Source organism: Triticum aestivum, chromosome 4A, assembly GCF_018294505.1.
Source record: "Triticum aestivum cultivar Chinese Spring chromosome 4A, IWGSC CS RefSeq v2.1, whole genome shotgun sequence".
Lineage (NCBI taxonomy): Eukaryota > Viridiplantae > Streptophyta > Magnoliopsida > Poales > Poaceae > Triticum > Triticum aestivum.
Window position 1 is genome coordinate 514,813,120 of NC_057803.1, and position 23,777 is coordinate 514,836,896.

Below are 23,777 nucleotides of genomic sequence, written 5' to 3' on the forward strand. Positions count from 1 at the left end.
TGTTTTGTGCAGGTACGAGGTGAAGGAAATATGCCCTAGAGGCAATAATAAAGTTATTATTTATTTCCTTATATCATGATAAATGTTTATTATTCATGCTAGAATTGTATTAACCGGAAACATAATACATGTGTGAATACATAGACAAACAGAGTGTCACTAGTATGCCTCTACTTGACTAGCTCGTTAATCGAAGATGGTTATGTTTCCTAACCATAAACAAGAAGTTGTTATTTGATTAACGGGATCACATCATTAAGTGAATGATCTGATTGACATGACCCATTCCGTTAGCTTAGCACTTGATCGTTTAGTATATTGCTATTGCTTTCTTCATGACTTATACATGTTCCTATAACTATGAGATTATGCAACTCCCGTTTACCGGAGGAACACTTTGGGTGCTACCAAACGTCACAACGTAACTGGGTGATTATAAAGGAGCATTACAGGTGTCTCCAAAGGTACATGTTGGGTTGGCCTATTTCGAGATTAGGATTTGTCACTCCGATTGTCGGAGAGGTATCTCTGGGCCCTCTCGGTAATGCACATCACATAAGCCTTGCAAGCATTGCAACTAATGAGTTAGTTGCGGGATGATGTATTACGGAACGAGTAAAGAGACTTGCCGGTAACGAGATTGAGCTAGGTATTGGATACCGACGATCGAATCTCGGGCAAGTAACATACCGATGACAAAGGGAACAACGTATGTTGTTATGCGGTCTGACCGATAAAGATCTTCGTAGAATATGTAGGAGCCAATATGGGCATCCAGGTCCCGCTATTGGTTATTGACCGGAGATTTGTCTCAGTCATGTCTACATTGTTCTTGAACCGTAGGGTCCGCACGCTTAAAGTTACGATGACAGTTATTATGAGTTTTATGCATTTTGATGTACCGAAGTTTGTTCGGAGTCCCGGATGTGATCAAGGACATGACGAGGAGTCTCGAAATGGTCGAGACATAAAGATTGATACATTGGATGACTATATTTGGACACCGGAAGCGTTCCGGGGTAGTTTCGGATAAAACCGGAGCGCCGGGGGGTTACCGGAACCCTCCGGGAGGTTAATGGGCCTCATGGGCCTAATGTGGAGAAGAGGAAGGGGCTGCCAGGGCAGGCCACGTGCCCCCTCTCCACCTAGTCCGAATTGGACAAGGAGGGAGGGGCGGCGCCCCCCTTTTCCTTCTCTCCCTCCACCTCTCCTAGTTGGACAAGGAACGGGGAGGGGAGTCCTACTCCCGGTAGGAGTAGGACTCCTCCTGCGCCCTCCTCTAGGCCGGCCGCACCCCCCTTGGATCCTTTATATACGGGGGCAGGGGGCACCCTAGAACACACAAGTTGATCCACGTGATCGTTCCTTAGCCATGTGCGGTGCCCCTGCCACCATATTCCACCTCGGTCATATCGTTGTAGTGCTTAGGCGAAGCCCTGCGTCGGTAGAACATCATCATCGTCACCACGCCGTCGTGCTGACGGACCTCATCCCCGAAGCTTTGCTGGATCGGAGCCCGGGGAGCGTCATCGAGCTGTACGTGTGCTAAGAACTCGGAGGTGCCGGAGTAACGGTGCTTGGATCGGTCGGATCGGGAAGAAGACGTACGACTACTTCCTCTACGTTGTGTCAACGCTTCCGTTGCGATCTACAAGGGTACGTAGATCATACTCTCCCCTCTCGTTGCTATGCATCACCATGATCTTGCGTGTGCGTAGGAAAATTTTGAAATTACTACGTTCCCCAACAGTGGCATCCGAGCCTAGGTTTTATGGTTTGATGTTATATGCACGAGTAGAACACAAGTGAGTTGTGGGCGATATAAGTCATACTGCCTACCAGCATGTCATACTTTGGTTCGGCGGTACTGTTGGACGAGACGACCCGGACCGACATTACGCGTACGCTTATGGAGACCGGTTCTCCCGACGTGCTTTGCACATAGGTGGCTTGCGGGCGACAGTCTCTCCAACTTTAGTTGAACCAAGTGTGGCTACGCCCGGTCCTTGCGAAGGTTAAAACGGAGTCAAATTGACAAACTATCGTTGTGTTTTTGATGCGTAGGTAAGATTGGTTCTTACTTAAGCCCGTAGCAGCCACATAAAACTTGCAACAACAAAGTAGAGGACGTCTAACTTGTTTTTGCAGGGCATGTTGTGATGTGATATGGCCAAGACATGATGCTAAATTTTATTGTATGAGATGATCATGTTTTGTAACCGAGTTATCGGCAACTGGCAGGAGCCATATGGTTGCCGCTTTATTGTATGCAATGCAATCGCGATGTAATGCTTTACTTTATTACTAAGCGGTAGTGATAGTCGTGGAAGTATAAGATTGACGAGACGACAACGATGCTATGATGGAGATCAAGGTGTCGCGCCGGTGACGATGGTGATCATGATGGTGCTTCGGAGATGGAGATCACAGGCACAAGATGATGATGGCCATATCATATCACTTATATTGATTGCATGTGATGTTTATCTTTTATGCATCTTATCTTGCTTTGATTGACGGTAGCATTATAAGATGATCTCTCACTAAATTATCAAGAAGTGTTCTCCCTGAGTATGCACCGTTGCGAAAGTTCTTCGTGCTGAGACACCACGTGATGATCGGGTGTGATAGGCTCTACGTTCAAATACAACGGGTGCAAAACAGTTGCACACGCGGAATACTCAGGTTATACTTGACGAGCCAAGCATATACAGATATGGCCTCGGAACACGGAGACCAAAAGGTCGAGCGTGAATCATATAGTAGATATGATCAACATAGTGATGTTCACCAATGAAACTGCTCCATCTCACGTGATGATCGGACATGGTTTAGTTGATTTGGATCACATGATCACTTAGAGGATTAGAGGGATGTCTATCTAAGTGGGAGTTCTTGAGTAATATGATTAATTGAACTTAAATTTATCATGAACTTAGTCCTGGTAGTATTTTGCAAATCATGTTGTAAATCAATAGCTCGCGTTGTTGCTTCCCTGTGTTTATTTTGATATGTTCCTAGAGAAAAATTGTGTTGAAAGATGTTAGTAGCAATGATGCGGATTGGATCCGTGATCTGAGGTTTATCCTCATTGCTGCACAGAGGAATTATGTCCTTGATGCACCGCTAGGTGATAGACCTATTGCAGGAGCAGATGCTGACGTTATGAACGTTTGGCTAGCTAAATATGATGACTACTTGATAGTTTAGTGCACCATGCTTAACAGCTTAGAATCGGGACTTCAAAGACGTTTTGAACGTCATGGACCATATGAGATGTTCCAGGAGTTGAAGTTAATATTTCAAGCAAATACCCGAGTTGAGAGATATAAAATCTCCAACAAGTTCTATAGCTAAAAGATGGAGGAGAATCGCTCAACTAGTGAGCATGTGCTCAGATTGTCTGGGTACTACAATCGCTTGAATCAAGTGGGAGTTAATCTTCCAGATAAGATAGTGATTGACAGAATTCTCTAGTCACCATCACCAAGTTAGTAGAACTTCGTGATGAACTATAGTATGCAAGGGATGACGAAAACGAATCCCAAGCTTTTCATGATGATGAAATCGATGAAGGTGGAAATCAAGAAAGAGCATCAAGTGTTGATGGTTGAAAAGATCACTAGTTTCAAGAAAAAAGGGCAAAGGGAAGAAGGGGAACTTCAAGAAGAACGGCATGCAAGTTGCTACTCAAGTGAAGAAGCCCAAGTCTGGTCCTAAGCCTGAGACTAAGTGCTTCTACTGCAAAGGGACTGGTCACTGGAAGCGGAACTGCCCCAAGTATTTGGCGGATAAGAAGGATGGCAAAGTGAACAAAAGTATATTTGATATACATGTTATTGATGTGTACTTTACTAGTGTTTATAGCAACCCCTCAGTATTTGATACTGGTTCAGTTGCTAAGATTAGTAACTCGAAACGGGAGTTGCAGAATAAACAGGTACTAGTTAAGGGTGAAGTGACGATGTGTGTTGGAAGTGGTTCCAAGATTGATATGATCATCATCGCACACTCCCTATAAATTCGGGATTAGTGTTGAACCTAAATAAGTGTTATTTGGTGTTTACGTTGAGCATGAATATGATTTGATCATGTTTATTGTAATACGGTTACTCATTTAAGTAAGAGAATAAATTGTTGTTCTGTTTACATGAATAAAACCTTATATGGTTACACACCCAATGAAAAAAGTTCGTTGGATCTCGATCGTAGTGATACACATAATCATAATATTGAAACCAAAAGATGCAAAGTTAATAATGATAGTGCAACTTATTTGTAGCACTGCCGTTTAGGTCATATTGATGTAAAGCGCATGAAGAAACTCCATGCTGATGGGATTTTGGAATCACTTGATTATGAATCACTTGATGCTTGCGAACCATGCCTCATGGGCAAGATGACTAAGACTCCGTTCTCCGGAGCGAGCAACTGACTTATTGGAAATAATACATACTGATGTATGCGGTCCGATGAGTGTTAAGGCTCACGGCAAGTATCATTATTTTCTGAACTTCACAGATGATTTGAGCAGATATGGGTATATCTACTTGATGAAACATAAGTCTGAAACATTTGAAAAGTTCAAAGAATTTCAGAGTGAAGTGGAAAATCATCGTGACAAGAAAATAAAGTTTCTACGATCTGATCGCGGAGACAAATATTTGAGTTACGAGTTTGGTCTTCAATTAAAACAATGTGGAATAGTTTCACAAACTCATGCCACATGGAACACCACAGCATAATGGTGTGTCCGAACGTCATAACCGTACTTTATTGGATATAGTGCAATCTATGATGTCTCTTACCAATCTACCACTATTGTTTTGGGGTTATGCATTAGAGACAGCTGCATTCACGTTAAATAGGGCATCATCTAAGTCCGTTGAGATGACACAATCTGAACTGTGGTTTGGCAAGAAACCAAAGTTGTCGTTTCTTAAAGTTTGGGGTTGTGATGCTTATATGAAAAGGTTTCATCCTAATAAGCTCAAACCCAAATCGGAGAAATATGTCTTCATAGGATACCCAAAGGAGACTGTTGGGTACACCTTCTATCACAAATCCGAAGGCAAGACTTTTGTTGCTAAATTCGGAGTTTTTCTAGAGAAGGAGTTTCTCTCGAAAGAAGTGAGTGGGAGGAAAGTAGAAACTTGATAAGGTAATTGTACCTTCTCCCTTATTGGAAAGTAGTTCATCACAGAAATCTGTTCCTGTGACTACTACACCAATTAGTGAGGAAGCTAATGATGATGATCATGTAACTTCAGATCAAGTTACTACCAAATCTCGTAGGTAAACCAGAGTGAGATCTGCACCAGAGTGGTACGGTAATCCTGTTCTGGAGGTCATGCTACTTGACCATGACGAACCTACGAACTATAAAGAAGCGATGGTGAGCCCAGATTCCGCAAAATGGCTTGAGGCCATAAAATCTGAGATGGGATCCATGTATGAGAACAAAGTATGGACTTTGGTTGACTTGCCCGATGATCGGCAAGCAATTGAGAATAAATGGATCTTCAAGAGGAAGACGGATGCTGATAGTAGAGTTACTATCTACAAAGCTAGAATTGTCGCAAAAAAGGTTTTCGACAAGTTCAAGGTGTTGACTACGATGAGAGTTTCTCACTCGTATCTATGCTTAAGTCTGTCCGAATCATGTTAGCAATTGCCGTGTTTTATGAAATCTAGCAAATGGATAAACAAAATTGCATTCCTTAATAGATTTATTAAAGAAGAGTTTTATATGATACAACCAGAAGGTTTTGTCAATCCTAAAGGTGCTAACAAAATATGCAAGCTCCAGCGATCCATCTATGGACTGGTGCAAGCATCTCGGAGTTGGAATATACGCTTTGATAAGTTGATCAAAGCATATAGTTTTATACAGACTTGCGGTGAAGCCTGTATTTACAAGAAAATGAGTGGGAGCACTACAACATTTCTGATAAGTATATGTGTATGACATATTGTTAATCAGAAATAATGTAGAATTATTCTGCAAAGCATAAAGGAGTGTTTGAAAGGAATTTTCCAAAGAAAGACCTCGGTGAAGTTGCTTACATATTGAGCATCAAGATCTATAGAGATAGATCAAGACGCTTGATAGGGTTTTTCAATAAATACATACCTTGACAAGATTTTGAAGTAGTTCAAAATGGAACAGTCAAAGTAAAAGTTTCTTGCCTGTGTTACAAGGTGTGAAGTTGAGTAAGACTCAAAGCCCGACCACGGCAGAGGATAGAAAGAGAATGAAAGTCATTCCCTATGCCTAAGTCATAGGTTCTATAAAGTATGCCATGCTGTGTACCAGATCTATTGTATACCATACACTGTGTTAAGAGAGGGAGTACAATAGTGATCTAAGAGTAGATCAATGGACAACGGTCAAAATTATCCTTACTGGAATAAGGATATGTTTCTCGGTTATGGAGGTGACAAAAGGTTCGTCGTAAAGGGTTACATCGATGCAAGCTTTGACACTGATCCAGATGACTCTAAGTCTCAATCTGGATACATATTGAAAGTGGGAGCAATTAGCTAGAGTAGCTCCATGCAGAGCATTGTTGACATAGAAATTTGCAAAATACATGCGGATCTGAATGTGGCAGACCCGTTGACTAAGATTCTCTCACAAGCAAAACATGATCACACCTTAGTACTCTTTGGGTGTTAATCACATAGCAATGTGAACTAGATTACTGAATCTAGTAAACCCTTTGGGTATTGGTCACATGGCGATGTGAACTATGGGTGTTAATCACATGATGATGTGAACTATCGAAGTTAATCACATGGTGATGTGATCTAGATTATTGACTCTAGTGCAAGTGGGAGACTGAAGGAAATATGCCCTAGAGGCAATAATAAAGTTATTATTGTTGGGGAACATAGCAGAAATTCAAAAAATTTCCTACGTATCACCAAGATCTATCTATGGAGAGACCAGCAACGAGTAGAAAGAGAGGAGAGTTTGCATCTACATACCCTTGTAGATCGCTAAGCGGAAGCGTTCAAGTGAACGGGGTTGATGGAGTCGTACTCGTCGTGATTCAGATCACCGATGATCAAGTGCCGAACGGACGGCACCTCCGCGTTCAACACACGTACAGCCCGGTGACGTCTCCCACGCCTTGATCCAGCAAGGAGAGAGGGAGAGGTTGAGGAAGACTCCATCCAACAGCAGCACAACGGCGTGGTGGTAGTGGAGGAGCGTGGCAATCCCGCAGGGCTTCGCCAAGCACCATGGGAGAAGAGGAGGAGGGAGAGAGGCAGGGCTGCACTAACGAGAGATCAAATCGCGTATTATGGGCAGCCCCATGCCTCAATATATATAGGGGGGAAGGGGGCTGCGCCCCCTTTAGGGTTTCCCACCCCCTAGGGGCGGCGGCCAGCCCTAGATGGCATCTGGTGCGGCGGCCAAGAGGGAGGGGAGGAGTCCATCCTCCCCAAGGCACCTCGGAGGTGCCTTCCCCCTTGAGGACTCTTCCCTCTAGGGTTCCCTAGGCGCATGGGCCTCTTGGGGCTGGTGCCCTTGGCCCATGTAGGCCAAGGCGCACCCCCTACAGCCCATGTGGCCCCCCGGGGCAGGTGGCCCCACCCGGTGGGCCCCCGGGACCCTTCCGGTGGTCCCGGTACAATACCGATGACCCCGAAACTTGTCCCGATGGCCGAAACAGGACTTCCTATATATAAATCTTTACCTCCGGACCATTCCGGAACTCCTCGTGACGTCCGGGATCTCATCCGGGACTCCAAACAACATTCGGTAACCACATACAAGCTTCCTTTATAACCCTAGCGTCATCGAACCTTAAGTGTGTAGACCCTACGGGTTCGGGAGACATGCAGACATGACCGAGACGTTCTCCGGTCAATAACCAACAGCGGGATCTGGATACCCATGTTGGCTCCCACATGTTCCACGATGATCTCATCGGATGAACCACGATGTCAAGGACTCAATCGATCCCGTATACAATTCCCTTTGTCTATCGGTATGTTACTTGCCCGAGATTCGATCGTCGGTATCCAATACCTTGTTCAATCTCGTTACCGGCAAGTCACTTTACTCGTTCCGTAACACATCATCCCGTGATCAACTCCTTGGTCACATTGCGCATATGATGATGTCCTACCGAGTGGGCCCAGAGATACCTCTCCGTTTACACGGAGTGACAAATCCCAGTCTCGATCCGCATAAAACAATAGATACTTTCGGAGATACCTGTAGTGCACCTTTATAGTCACCCAGTTACGTTGTGACGTTTGATACACCCAAAGCACTCCTACGGTATCCAGGAGTTACATGATCTCATGGTCAAAGGAAGAGATACTTGACATTGGCAAAGCTCTAGCAAACGAACTACACGATCTTTTGTGCTAGTCTTAGGATTGGGTCTTGTCCATCACATCATTCTCCTAATGATGTGATCCCGTTATCAACGACATCCAATGTCCATAGCCAGGAAACCATGACTATCTGGTGATCACAACGAGCTAGTCAACTAGAGGCTCACTAGGGACATATTGTGGTCTATGTATTCACACATGTATTACGATTTCCGGATAATACAGTTATAGCATGAATAAAAGACAATTATCATGAACAAGGAAATATAATAATAATACTTTTATTATTGCCTCTAGGGCATATTTCCAACAGTCTCCCACTTGCACTAGAGTCAATAATCTAGTTCACATCGCCATGTGATTAACACTGACAGGTCACATCGCCATGTGACTAATACCCAAGAGTTTACTAGAATCAGTAGTCTAGTTCACATCACTATGTGATTAATACTCAATGAGTTTTAGGTTTGATCATGTTGCTTGTGAGAGAGGTTTTAGTCAACGGGTCTGAACCTTTCAGATCCGTGTGTGCTTTACAAATCTCTATGTCATCTCCTAGATGCAGCTACCACGCTCTATTTGGAGCTATTCCAAACAACTGTTCTACTTGGAGCTATCCTAAATTATTGCTCCATTATATGTATCCGGTCTCTCTACTCAGAGCTATCCGGATAGGTGTCAAGCTTGCATCGTCGTAACTTTTACGACGAACTCTTTTACCACCTCCATAATCGAGAAAATTCCTTAGTCCACTAGTTACTAAGGGTAACTTTGACCGCTGTCTGTGAGCCATTCTTGGATCACTCTTGTACCCCTTGACTGACTCATGGCAAGGCACACTTCAGGTGCGGTACATAGCACAGCATACTGAAGAGTCTACGTTTTAAGCATAGGGGACGACCTTCGTCATTTCTCTCTATTCTGCCGTGGTCGAGCTTTAAGTCTTAACTTCGTACCTTACAACTCAGGCAAGAACTTCTTCTTTGACTGATCCATCTTGAACACCTTCAAGATCATGTCAAGGTATGTGCTCATTTGAAAGTACCATTAAGCGTTTTGATCTATCCTTATAGATCTTGATGCTCAATGCTCAAGCAGCTTAATCCAGGCTTTCCATTAAAAAACACTTTCAAAATAACCCTATATGCTTTCCAGAAATTCTACATCATTTCTGATCAACATGTATTCATCAGAAATTCTATAGTGCTCCCACTCACTTCTTTGGAAATACAAGTTTCTCATAAACTTTGTACAAACCCAAAATCTTTGATCATCATCAAAGCATACATTCCAACTCCGAGATGCTCACTCCAGTCCTTAGAAGGATCGCTGGAGCTAGCATACCTTTTAGCATCCTTAGGATCGACAAAAACTTTCTGATTGTATTACCTACAATCTTTCCTCACGAAAACTGGTAAGGAAACTCGTTTTGATATCCATCTGCCAGATTTCATAAATACAGCTAATGCTAACATGAATCCGACGGACTTTAAGCATCGCTACGGATGAGAAAATCTTATCGTAGTCAACTCCTTGAACTTGTGAAAAACTTTTCGCCACAAGTCGAGCTTCATGGACGGTGACATTACCATCCACGTCCGTCTTTTTCTTAAAAATCCATTTATCTTAATGGCTTGCCGATCATCGGGCAAGTCCACCAAAGTCCATGCTTTGTTCTGATACATGGATCCTATCTCGGATTTCATGGCTTCTAACCATTTGTTGGAATTTGGGCCCACCGTCGCTTCTCCATAGCTCGTAGGTTCATTGTTGTCTAGCAACATGACCTTCAAGACAGGATTACGTACCACTCTGAAGTAGTACGCATCCTTGTCATCCCACGAGGTTTGGTAGTGACTTGATCCGAAGTTTCATGATCAATATCATAAGCTTCCACTTCAATTGGTGTAGGTGCCACAGGAACAACTTCCTGTGCCCTGCCACACACTAGTTGAAGAGACGGTTCAATAACCTCATCAAGTCTCCACCATCCTCCCACTCAACTCTTTCGAGAGAAACCTTTCCTCGAGAAAGGACCCGATTCTAGAAACAATCCATATTGCTTTCGGATCTGAATTAGGAGGTATACCCAACTGTTTTGGGTTTCCTATGAAGATGCATTTTATCCGCTTTGGGTTCGAGCTTAATCCTGAAACTTTTTCACATAAGCGTCGCAGCCCCAAACCTTTAAGAAACGACAACTTAGGTTTCTCTAAACCATAATTCATACGGTGTCATCTCATCGGAATTACGTGGTGCCCTATTTAAAGTGAATGTGGTTGTCTCTAATGCCTAACCCATGAACGATAGTGGTAATTCGATAAGAGACATCATGGTACGCACCATATCCAATAGGGTGCAACTATGATGTTCGGACACACCATCACACTATGGTGTTCCAGGCGGTATTAATTATGAAATAATTTCCACAATGTCTTAATTGTGTGCCAAAACTCGTAACTCAGATATTCATCTCTATGATCATATCATAGACATTTTATCCTCTTGTCACAATGATCTTCTACTTCACTCTGAAATTACTTGAACCATTCAATAATTCAGACTTGTGTTTCATCAAGTAAATATTCTCAACATCTACTCGAATCATCTGTGAAGTAAGAACATAACGATATTTACTGCATGCCTCAGCACTCATTGGACTGCACACATCAAAATGTGTTACTTCCAACAAGTTGCTATCTTGTTCCATCTTACTGAAAACGAGGCTTTTCAGTCATCTTGCCCATGTGGTATGATTTGCATATCTCAAGTGATTCAAAATCAAGTGAGTCCGAACGATCCATTTGCATGGAGTTTCTTCATGCATATACACCAATAGACATGGTTCGCATGTCTCAAACTTTTCTAAAACGAGTGAGTCCAAAGATCCATCAACATGGAGCTTCTTCATGCGTTTTATACCATTATGACTTACATGGCAGTGCCACAAGTAAGTGGTACTATCATTACTATCTTATATCTTTTGGCATGAAAATGTGTATCACTACGACCGAGATTCAATAAACCATTCCTATAGGTGCAAGAGCACTTATTCAGGTTTAATACTAATCTTGATGGTAGAGGGAGCGTGCGATGCTTGATTATATCAAACTTGGAAACACTTCCAACACATATCGTCAGCTCTCCTTTAGCTAGTCTCCGTTTATTCCGTAGCCTTTTATTTCGAGTTACTAACACTTAGCAACCGAACCGGTATCTTATACCCTGGTGCTACTAGGAGTACTAGTAAAGTACACATTAACATAATGTATATCCAATATACTTCTATCGACCTTGCCAGCCTTCTCATCTGCCAAGTATCTAGGGTAATTCTGCTCTAGTGACTGTTCCCCTTATTACAGAAGCACTTAGTCTCGGGTTTGGGTTCAACCTTGGGTTTCTTCACTGGAGCAGCAGCTGATTTGCCGTTTCATGAAGTATCCCTTCTTGCCCTTGCCCTTCTTGAAACTAGTGGTTTCACCAACCATCAACAATTGATGCTCCTTCTTGATTTCTACTTTCGCGATGTCAAACAACGCGAATACCTCAAGGATCATCATCTCTATCCCTGATATGTTATAGTTCATCACGAAGCTCTAGCAGCTTGGTGGCAATGACTTTGGAGAAACATCACTATCTCCTCTGGAAGATCAACTCCCACTCGATTCAAGTGATTGTTGCACTCAGACAATCTGAGCACAAGCTCAACGATTGAGCTTTTCTCCCTTAGTTTGCAGGCTAAGAAAATCGCCGGAGGTCTCATACCTCTTGACGTGGGCACGAGCCTGAAATCCCAATTTCAGCCCTCGAAACATCTCATATGTTCCGCGACGTTTCGAAAACGTCTTTGGTGCCTCTACTTAAACCATTTAACTGAACTATCACGTAGTTATCAAAACGTGTATGTCCGATGTTCGCAACATCCACAAACGACGTTTGGGGTTCAGCACACTAAGCGGTGCATTAAGGACATAAGCTTTCTACTGATCGCATAATCGCCACTATCAACTTTCAACTATAATTTCTCTAGGAACATATCTAAAATAGTAGAACTATAGCGCGAGCTACGGCATAATTTGCAAAAGGTCTTTTGACTATGTTCAGGATAATTAAGTTCATCTTATGAACTCCCACTAAGATAGACATCCCTCTAGTCATCTAAGTGATTACATGATCCGAGTCAACTAGCCCGTGTCCGATCATCACGTGAGACGGACTAGTTAACATCGGTGAACATCTTCATGTTGATCGTATCTACTATACGACTCATGCTCGACCTTTCGGTCTCCGTGTTCCGAGGCCATGTCTGCACATGCTAGGCTCGTCAAGTTAACCCTAAGTGTTTTCGCTGTGTAAAACTGTCTTACACCCGTTGTATGTGAACGTAAGAATCCATCACACCCGATCATCACGTGGTGCTTAGAAGCGACGAACTGTAGCAACGGTGCACAGTTAGGGGAGAACACTTCTTGAAATTGTTGTAAGGGATCATCTTATTTACTACCGTCGTCCTAAGTAAACAAGATGCATAAACATGATAAACATCACATGCAATCAAATAGAGTAGTGACATGATATGGCCAATATCATATAGCTCCTTTGATCTTCATCTTCGGGGCTCCATGATCATCTTGTCACCGGCATGACACCATGATCTCCATCATCATGATCTCCATCATCGTGTCTTCATGAAGTTGTCACGCCAACGACTACTTCTACTTCTATGACTAACGGTTTAGCAATAAAGTAAAGTAAGTTACATGGCGTTCTTTAATGACACGCAGGTCATACAAAAAATAAAGACAACTCCTATGGCTCCTGCCGGTTGTCATACTCATCGACATGCAAGTCGTGAATCCTATTACAAGAACATGATCAATCTCATACATCACATATATCATTCATCACATCCTTTTGGCCATATCACATCACATAGCATACCCTGCAAAAACAAGTTAGACGTCCTCTAATTGTTGTTTGCATGTTTTACGTGGCTGCTATGGGTTTCTAGCAAGAACATTTCTTACCTACGCAAAACCACAACGTGATATGCCAATTGCTATTTACCCTTCATAAGGACCCTTTTCATCGAATCCGTTCCGACTAAAGTGGGAGAGACTGGCACCCGCTAGCCACCTTATGCACCAAGTGCATGTCAATCGGTGGAACCTGTCTCACGTAAGAGTACGTGTAAGGTCGGTCCGGGCCGCTTCATCCCACAATACCGTCGAAACAAGATTGGACTAGTAACGGTAAGCATATTGAACAACATCAACGCCCACAACTACTTTGTGTTCTACTCGTGCAAAGAATCTACGCAATAGACCTAGCTCATGATGCCACTGTTGGGGAACGTAGCAGAAATTCAAAAATTTTCCTACGTATCACCAAGATCTATCTATGGAGAGACCAGCAACGAGTAGAAAGAGGAGAGTTGCATCTACATACCCTTGTAGATCGCTAAGCGGAAGCGTTCAAGTGAACGGGGTTGATGGAGTCGTACTCGTCGTGATTCAGATCACCGATGATCAAGTGCCGAACGACGGCACCTCCGCGTTCAACACACGTACAGCCCGGTGACGTCTCCCACGCCTTGATCCAGCAAGGAGAGAGGGAGAGGTTGAGGAAGACTCCATCCAACAGCAGCACAACGGCGTGGTGGTAGTGGAGGAGCGTGGCAATCCCGCAGGGCTTCGCCAAGCACCATGGGAGAAGAGGAGGAGGGAGAGAGGCAGGGCTGCACTAATGAGAGATCAAATCGCGTATTATGGGCAGCCCCATGCCTCAATATATATAGAGGGGAAGGGGGCTGCGCCCCCTTTAGGGTTTTCCCACCCCCTAGGGGCGGCGGCCAGCCCTAGATGGCATCTGGTGCGGCGGCCAAGAGGGAGGGGAGGAGTCCATCCTCCCCAAGGCACCTCGGAGGTGCCTTCCCCCTTGAGGACTCTTCCCTCTAGGGTTCCCTAGGCGCATGGGCCTCTTGGGGCTGGTGCCCTTGGCCCATGTAGGCCAAGGCGCACCCCCTACAGCCCATGTGGCCCCCGGGGCAGGTGGCCCCACCCGGTGGGCCCCCGGGACCCTTCCGGTGGTCCCGGTACAATACCGATGACCCCGAAACTTGTCCCGATGGCCGAAACAGGACTTCCTATATATAAATCTTTACCTCCGGACCATTCCGGAACTCCTCGTGACGTCCGGGATCTCATCCGGGACTCCGAACAACATTCGGTAACCACATACAAGCTTCCTTTATAACCCTAGCGTCATCGAACCTTAAGTGTGTAGACCCTACGGGTTCGGGAGACATGCAGACATGACCGAGACGTTCTCCGGTCAATAACCAACAGCGGGATCTGGATACCCATGTTGGCTCCCACATGTTCCACGATGATCTCATCGGATGAACCACGATGTCAAGGACTCAATCGATCCCGTATACAATTCCCTTTGTCTATCGGTATGTTACTTGCCCGAGATTCGATCGTCGGTATCCAATACCTTGTTCAATCTCGTTACCGGCAAGTCACTTTACTCGTTCCGTAACACATCATCCCGTGATCAACTCCTTGGTCACATTGCACATATGATGATGTCCTACCGAGTGGGCCCAGAGATACCTCTCCATTTACACGGAGTGACAAATCCCAGTCTCGATCCGCATAAAACAATAGATACTTTCGGAGATACCTGTAGTGCACCTTTATAGTCACCCAGTTACGTTGTGACGTTTGATACACCCAAAGCACTCCTACGGTATCCAGGAGTTACACGATCTCATGGTCAAAGGAAGAGATACTTGACATTGGCAAAGCTCTAGCAAACGAACTACACGATCTTTTGTGCTAGTCTTAGGATTGGGTCTTGTCCATCACATCATTCTCCTAATGATGTGATCCCGTTATCAACGACATCCAATGTCCATAGCCAGGAAACCATGACTATCTGTTGATCACAACGAGCTAGTCAACTAGAGGCTCACTAGGGACATATTGTGGTCTATGTATTCACACGTGTATTACGATTTCCGGATAATACAGTTATAGCATGAATAAAAGACAATTATAATGAACAAGGAAATATAATAATAATACTTTTATTATTGCCTCTAGGGCATATTTCCAACAATTATTTATTTCCTTATATCATGATAAATGTTTATTATTCATGCTAGAATTGTATTAACCGGAAACATAATACATGTGTGAATACATAGATAAACAGAGTGTCACTAGTATGCCTCTACTTGACTAGCTCGTTAATCGAAGATGGTTATGTTTCCTAACCATAAACAAGAAGTTGTTATTTGATTAACGGGATCACATCATTAAGTGAATGATCTGATTGACATGACCCATTCCGTTAGCTTAGCACTTGATCGTTTAGTATGTTGCTATTGCTTTTTTCATGACTTATACATGTTCCTGTAACTATGAGATTATGCAACTCCCGTTTACAGGAGGAACACTTTGGGTGCTACCAAACGTCACAACGTAACTGGGTGATTATAAAGGAGCATTACAGGTGTCTCCAAAGGTACATGTTGGGTTGGCGTATTTCGAGATTAGGATTTGTCACTCCGATTGTCGGAGAGGTATCTCTAGGCCCTCTCGGTAATGCACATCACATAAGCCTTGCAAGCATTGCAACTAATGAGTTAGTTGTGGGATGATGTATTACGGAACGAGTAAAGAGACTTGCCGGTAACGAGATTGAGCTAGGTATTGGATACCGACGATCGAATCTCGGGCAAGTAACATACCGATGACAAAGGGAACAACGTATGTTGTTATGCGGTCTGACCGATAAAGATCTTCGTAGAATATGTAGGAGCCAATATGGGCATCCAGGTCCCGCTATTGGTTATTGACCGGAGATTTGTCTCAGTCATGTCTACATTGTTCTCGAACCGTAGGGTCCGCACGCTTAAAGTTACGATGACAGTTATTATGAGTTTTATGCATTTTGATGTACCGAAGTTTGTTCGGAGTCCCGGATGTGATCAAGGACATGACGAGGAGTCTCGAAATGGTCGAGACATAAAGATTGATATATTGAATGACTATATTCGGACACCGGAAGCGTTCCGGGGTAGTTTCGGATAAAACCGGAGCACCGGGGGGTTACTGGAACCCTCCGGGAGGTTAATGGGCCTCATGGGCCTAATGTGGAGAAGAGGAAGGGGCTGCCAGGGCAGGCCGCGCGCCCCCTCTCTCCCTAGTCCGAATTGGACAAGGAGGGAGGGGCGGCGCCCCCCCCTTTTCCTTCTCTCCCTCCACCTCTCCTAGTTGGACAAGGAACGGGGAGGGGAGTCCTACTCCCGGTAGGAGTAGGACTCCTCTTGCGCCCTCCTCTAGGCCGGCCGCACCCCCCTTGGATCCTTTATATACGGGGGCAGGGGGCACCCTAGAACACACAAGTTGATCCACGTGATCGTTCCTTAGCCGTGTGCGGTGCCCCCTGCCACCATATTCCACCTCGGTCATATCGTTGTAGTGCTTAGGCGAAGCCCTGCGTCGGTAGAACATCATCATCGTCACCATGCCGTCGTGCTGACGGAACTCATCCCCGAAGCTTTGCTGGATCGGAGCCCGGGGAGCGTCATCGAGCTGTACGTGTGCTAAGAACTCGGAGGTGCCGGAGTAACGGTGCTTGGATCGGTCGGATCGGGAAGAAGACGTACGACTACTTCCTCTACGTTGTGACAATGCTTCCGTTGCGATCTACAAGGGTACATAGATCATACTCTCCCCTCTCGTTGCTATGCATCACCATGATCTTGCGTGTGCGTAGGAAAAAATTGAAATTACTATGTTCCCCAACACGAGGGACTGGCGCGTAGCCTCCTACTGGATTGATACCTTGGTTCTCAAAAACTGAGAAAAATACTTACGCTACTTTGCTGCATCATCCCTTCCTCTTCGGGGAAAACCAACGTAGTGCTCAAAAGGTAGCATTACATATTAATTACAGACTATAAACATGTTGAGTGCTTGTCATTATAGCGGTCAAGATATTTGATTAACATGGTTATTTGGATCTGTATTTTTTGAGTCTTTTATATTGGTACTAGAAAATTAATCGTGCAAGAGGACATAAATATTCTAAGAGGTAATATCATCGAGAGTCACTAAACTTGTGTCGAATGTGCAGTTTAGTGCTAAATATTTGAAAATACGTTTTTTGTCATACAACTTATCATTTGGTTCAAATACAGTCACTCTGTTCCAGCGCACGCGTATTCGGCATGCACAGGTCCACTGTCAGCAACCTGCACTGTTTCAGGGCAATTTTTGTCCAACCCCCCTCGAATCTTAGTTGTTTGTTGCCGCTCCTAACCGCTTCATCTCCGCGGATACAGAGGCGTCGGAGGCGGTGCGCCACAGTGACCATCGTCGACGTCCGGGTGAAGCAGCGCTGTCATATGGTTAGTCTCTTCTCTTTGTCTCACTTATCTCCTCTGCTCTCCCTGTCTTTTCTGTGTCCTGTATCGCCAAGGTAGGTTCCTGTATGGTGGCGTGATCACAATTCATTCATTCATGTACGCATTGTGAGTAAACGATTTTTGCCGTACGCATTACATGTGTAGGATCTAGTTCTCCTGTTTTGCAATTCAAGCTAGGGTTTTTTTGGGGGTTAAGAACGAGGAAGCTTTATGTGTGAAAAATAAGATCAAAACAATTGATCAATCGTTTTAGGCACATATTCTTAAGACGGTGGTTGATCAATTTGTTCAGTAAGGTTGGGGGTCTAGATGTTTACTGAATTTTTATTAGACTGCATATGTTGAATATGTTTGCAAATTCAGTTAACTAAATATGCTGCACATTATGTGACTGATTTTGTTAACTTCAAATGTTATCTGCACATCATGTCTAGGGGGCAAGTGATAATTATTTGTTTTATTAGCATTAACTGAATTTGTTATCTGATACAGTGTTAACTGAATTTGGGCACTTAACTTGTTAACTGAATTTGTGCGCAGAACATGGTGACTGAATTTCTGTAGTGGACAGGTTATATTCAAAGCTGCTCTTTGTTCTCTTTTTATGATAACTCTGTTTTCACTTACAAGATGTTTCTGTTACAATTCTTAAAATAGGAAAAATTTACATACCCAACTCCTATGGACAGATGACATGCATAATTTCCTCTCTCTGTAGTTTAGATTAGGCGTACAGAGCGGCGTCCCGTCAGAGCCCGCCAGAGTGCCGAGTTAGCACAAATTAAGCTAGAACCACCATAGGCTAGCTACAACCAAGTCTACCTAATCTTGAGTATGGAGCGGGACGGGTTGGGTGCCGCCTCACATCCCTAGTTTAGATGACCAAGTGATGAAGTTCATGAATGAATTTCTCTTTGGGATAGTTCATGAATGAACTACTTTTGCTGGGGTAAAAATGAAAAAGAAGACCTTGTTCTGTTTAGGGTTGGAAGACAAATGAACTTGTATTTTGGAGCTATATCTCTCCTTGTTAATTATGGATGATTCCTTGTTGCAAATTATATATTTTCTGTTTGGATTTATCTCTCTGCCCGGTAATAATCAGTATGCATATGTCTGGTTCATGAAGATGGTCACTGTGTGTAGAAAGTTCCTGGTAAAATTCAGTACAAATCTGTACTGCATCTCTGTTGTAAAATTCAGTACTGAGCTGCATTCTTTGTGATAATTTCATGGTTAAATTCAGTACAAAACTGTACTGCATTTTGTATGTAAAATTCAGTGTAGATCTGTACTGCAGTTTCATCCAAAAATCCAGTACAGAGTTGTGCTGTAGTTTCATCCAAAAATCCAGTACAGAGTTGTGCTGCAGTTTCATGCAAAAATTCAGTATAGTGGCATGGGATTCGAACCCAAGGCACCTTGTAGCCAGTTCGATAGTGAGAGGATTCTGCTCAGTTCTGTCCACCTACCTCTTTTGTTGCGATGTCTATCATCTCTCTCCTCTGCTCCAGTGCCCGTACGCCTGACAGACAGAGAGACCAGCGGCCACAAATAAACTGGATTCGAGGGGTATTTGGGCAAAAAGCCGCGCGTGTGTCACCCTGAAACAATGCAGGTCGCTGACAGTGTGACCCATGCATGCGGAATACGCACGCGCTGGAACAGAGTGACTGTATTTGAACCAAATGACAAGTTGTATGACCAAAAAAATATATTTTCAAAGATCTAGCACTAAACTACACATTCGACACAAGTTTAGTGACTACCAGTGATATTACCTCCTCAAATCACACACATCACATATTCGCGGTGTTATGACCGGCATGGCTTATGGCCATAGAAGGCCCACCGGGCAATCTTAGCCCACAAGTTATCTTAGTTTAATTCACGTGCAAGTTATCTAGGTTATAAATATATGCTGTTAGACTCTTTTTCAGATTAAGCAATAAAAATATTATTACCCCTATTGCCCGGCTCCCATAAAAGCCGGAACCCTAGCCGCCGCCATCTCCCTCTGACGCGACGGCACCAGCCGCCAGCGCGCCCGATCATCGCCTCGTCCCACTCCATCCTTCCCCTACAACCTCCAGAGCAGGTCCGGTAGGACCCCTGGTTCTATCAATCTGGTATCCAGAGACTTGGGTCCGATCATGCCTTCGTCAACACCATCGCCGCTGCTGCCCGTCTCCACCTCCGCGCCGATGACATCCGCCCCGATGACCATCGTCGGGGCCTCCACGCTATCGGGCCCGGTCACCACCGCGGGCTCCTCACCGCTGATGACCCACAAGTATAGAGGATCTATCGTAGTCCTTTCGATAAGTAAGAGTGTCGAACCCAACGAGGGGCAGAAGGAAATGATAAGCGGTTTTCAGCAAGGTATTCTCTGCAAGTACTGAAATAAGTGGTAACAGATAGTTTTGTGATAAGGTAAATTATAACGAGCAACAAGTAACAAAAGTAAATAAGGTGCAGCAAGGTGGCCCAATCCTTTTTGTAGCAAAGAACAAGCCGGAAAAATTCTTATATAAGGAAAAGAGCTCCCGAGGACACATGGGAATATCGTCAAGCTAGTTTTCATCACGCTCATATGATTCGCGTTCGGTACTTTGATAATTTGATATGTGGGTGGACCGGTGCTTGGGTGTTGTTCTTACTTGAACAAGCATCCCACTTATGATTAACCTCTATTGCAAGCATCCGCAACTACAACAAAAGTATTAAGGTAAACCTAACCATAGCATGAAACATATGGATCCAAATCAGCCCCTTACGAAGCAACGCATAAACTAGGGTTTAAGCTTCTGTCACTCTAGCAACCCATCATCTACTTATTACTTCCCAATGCCTTCCTCTAGGCCCAAATAATGGTGAAGTGTTATGTAGTCGACATTCACATAACACCACTAGAGGTTAGACAACATACATCTCATCAAAATATCGAACGAATACCAAATTCACATGACTACTAATAGCAAGACTTCTCACGTGTCCTCAGGAACAAACGTAACTACTCACAAAGCATATTCATGTTCATAATCAGAGGGGTAATAGTATGCATAAAGGATCTGAACATATGATTTTCCACCAAGTAAACCAACTAGCATCAACTACAAGGAGTAATCAACACTACTAGCAACCTACTAGCACCAATCCCGGACTTAGAGACAAGAATTGGATACAAGAGATGAACTAGGGTTTGAAGATGAGATGGTGCTAGTGAAGATGTTGATGGAGATTGCCCTCTCCCGATGAGAGGAGCGTTGGTGATGACGATGGTGATGATTTCCCCCTCCCGGAGGGAAGTGTCCCCGGCAGAACAGCTCTGCCGGAGCCCTAGATTGGTTTCGCCAAGGTTCCGCCTCGTGAGGATCCTCGATCAACTCACACTCTTCATAGGTTCCAAGAAAAGGGGCAAAGAGGGAATAAGCAAGATAGGTCCTGTACGTCGAGAAAGATTCATGTGCTGTCCTTGACCGTGGACACAGCTATTCGAATAGTTTTACACTCTGCAGAGGTCGTACACTTTACCCACATGACACAATCCCGACTTGTTGCCACCAGTGGCCGCTGGTATAGTACTCCATTTGGTGTACCGGCAGGGGGATTGTGACGAGGTCTTTGGACTAGATCCCCCAAAGATGTGACATGCCCACCGGGTCTGGCGCACGGAACTGAGAGTATGTCCTCAAACCGGTCCCCCCATCTGTGCCAAGGATACTCCTCGCAAGGCAGCTATCCCATCTGCGGTACGGCGACATCGACACCTAAGGCTGACTAGCTTACTTGACCAAGCCAGTGCCCATATAGCATGTGGCTGTACTGTTATCACAATCTTCAAATCCAAGACTTATTAGGCCTTAAGCGGCACGGACGACTGATTTCCCCCTTCAACCTGTGAAGGGCAGCCAATCGCTCCTTCAATCCTTGATTCAGCTGTCGCTCGCGCCAGTATTCAGATGGTAAGTTTCACCCAGAGTAGAAGAGAGTAGAGGAGATCAACAAGGCCAACTTGCCTAGCTTAGCAAGCTCAATAAATAAGTTTCAAGTGTTAATGACTAAAAGGCCATTCAACAAAGCACCTATAGGGTAATAAGCATGGCTAAGCATTTCTACTCTACCAGAATACTATATAATTCTACTCGGGTGTCAAGTGAATAGGCGACAAGCGGATCAGGGTAATGTGTCAATCGACACACTAGCTACAAGAATTAAAATAGCATGCATATAGTAACCATAAAACACAATGCAATTTTGTAAACATAGGATAAGTATGATCAAAGAAGGAGGCATGCCTTCGTTGTTGAGTCCTTCTTCGGTACTGTTTTCGTTCTTGTCCAACCTCGCCACTCCCTACTCGTCGTAACGATAGCAAATGGAAAACGAATAAATACCAAAACAATAGTAAATCCAAATAACATCCAAAACAAATTAAGAGTGGATGGATAGCGAGATATCGATCAGATGGAGATTCTGAAATGAGATAGCATGATAGGGAGGTAAGTAGAGAGGAATCAGCGTGTGAAAAGGTTTAGGTTGACACAACTATGGAAGGCTTGGCGATCAAGACTAACGCTCTAGTATGAACTGTGCTACTAACCAATAGTAGTGCCCACTACACAACTCGACTAACTCTACATGAAACAAGTGGATGAACAACTATCCTAGACATGATATGATTAAATGTGGTAATCAACCAAGAATAAATATTTGGAGGAATCCAAATATTTATAATGGTTAACAACAAGCAATGTATAAACATCATCCATAAGTAATATTAAGAAGTACTCTTATATCAAGAGCCAACACAATACTAGGAAGAAAATAAACAAAAAAATAATATGGCATGTATCATACAAGGCATGTGAATAAAGAATCATAAAGAGATCTTAACTAAAACCACAAGCATCAAACATACAATTGATCATGAGAAGATACTAAAGTAGTACATGCTCTTTAAGTAAGAAAGAACAAATATCCAATGACCACTAGTAACAAGATTACCCGCACATGCTTAAACAACATAGCAAACTATGCGCGTTAAGCATATGAGGAAGGCACAACTCAACTAACATGAGAGGTAAAATATCTTGAACATGAGATGGACTACTGAAACAACTATAACACATGGTAGTATAATAAGACATGAAACATCACTTGCATGAAAGATGTCTAGGCATATAACAATGCAACAACTAGATATATACCCATAAGCATGGAATATCATCACACGAGATTCCAAAATATGCTACTAATAAAATGCAACATGTAACTATGAGATAACTTAGTTGATATCAACGAACACGACTAACAAGAATGGCATTAGCACACAATACTATCATGCTAGTTGTAACTTATAAACAAAAGGGAAAAGCATACTAAGTAAGTACACATCTAGGTCATGGCATCAATCACATCAAGCAATGTGCTATACTAGCATGGATAACATGAAGACATGTATTTCTGTCTAGTACAACCTAGACTTGCTAATACATAAATGGACAACCTAGGCATCATAGACACACGGGACGTTACACACATGTTATGCAATCTATTTATACAATCCCAAGAACATGGTATGATAAAAGAAAAGAAAGTTAAACACAAATAAATATTTAGATAGAATCCAAATATTTATAATGATCAACAACAACCAAACATACATTCTACTTTATGCAATTGTTAACATGGCATGGTAATAGACTGATATAAATAAACACACATGATAATTATCATATGCAATAAACTAGCTTTATTCCATCAGAATGATTCTATATAGCAATACAAATATGAATGACATAAAGCATCCAACCTTGAAATCGTGGATAACAAACATCTAGAAAGAAGAGGAACAACTTGGAATTATATTCTACGCAACGAACTATAATGCACTCATTTCCAAACAACAAGACATTGTATTTGACATCTAGCATAAAGAAAAGTATGCAAAACACCTACAAATGATGCCTAATAACTA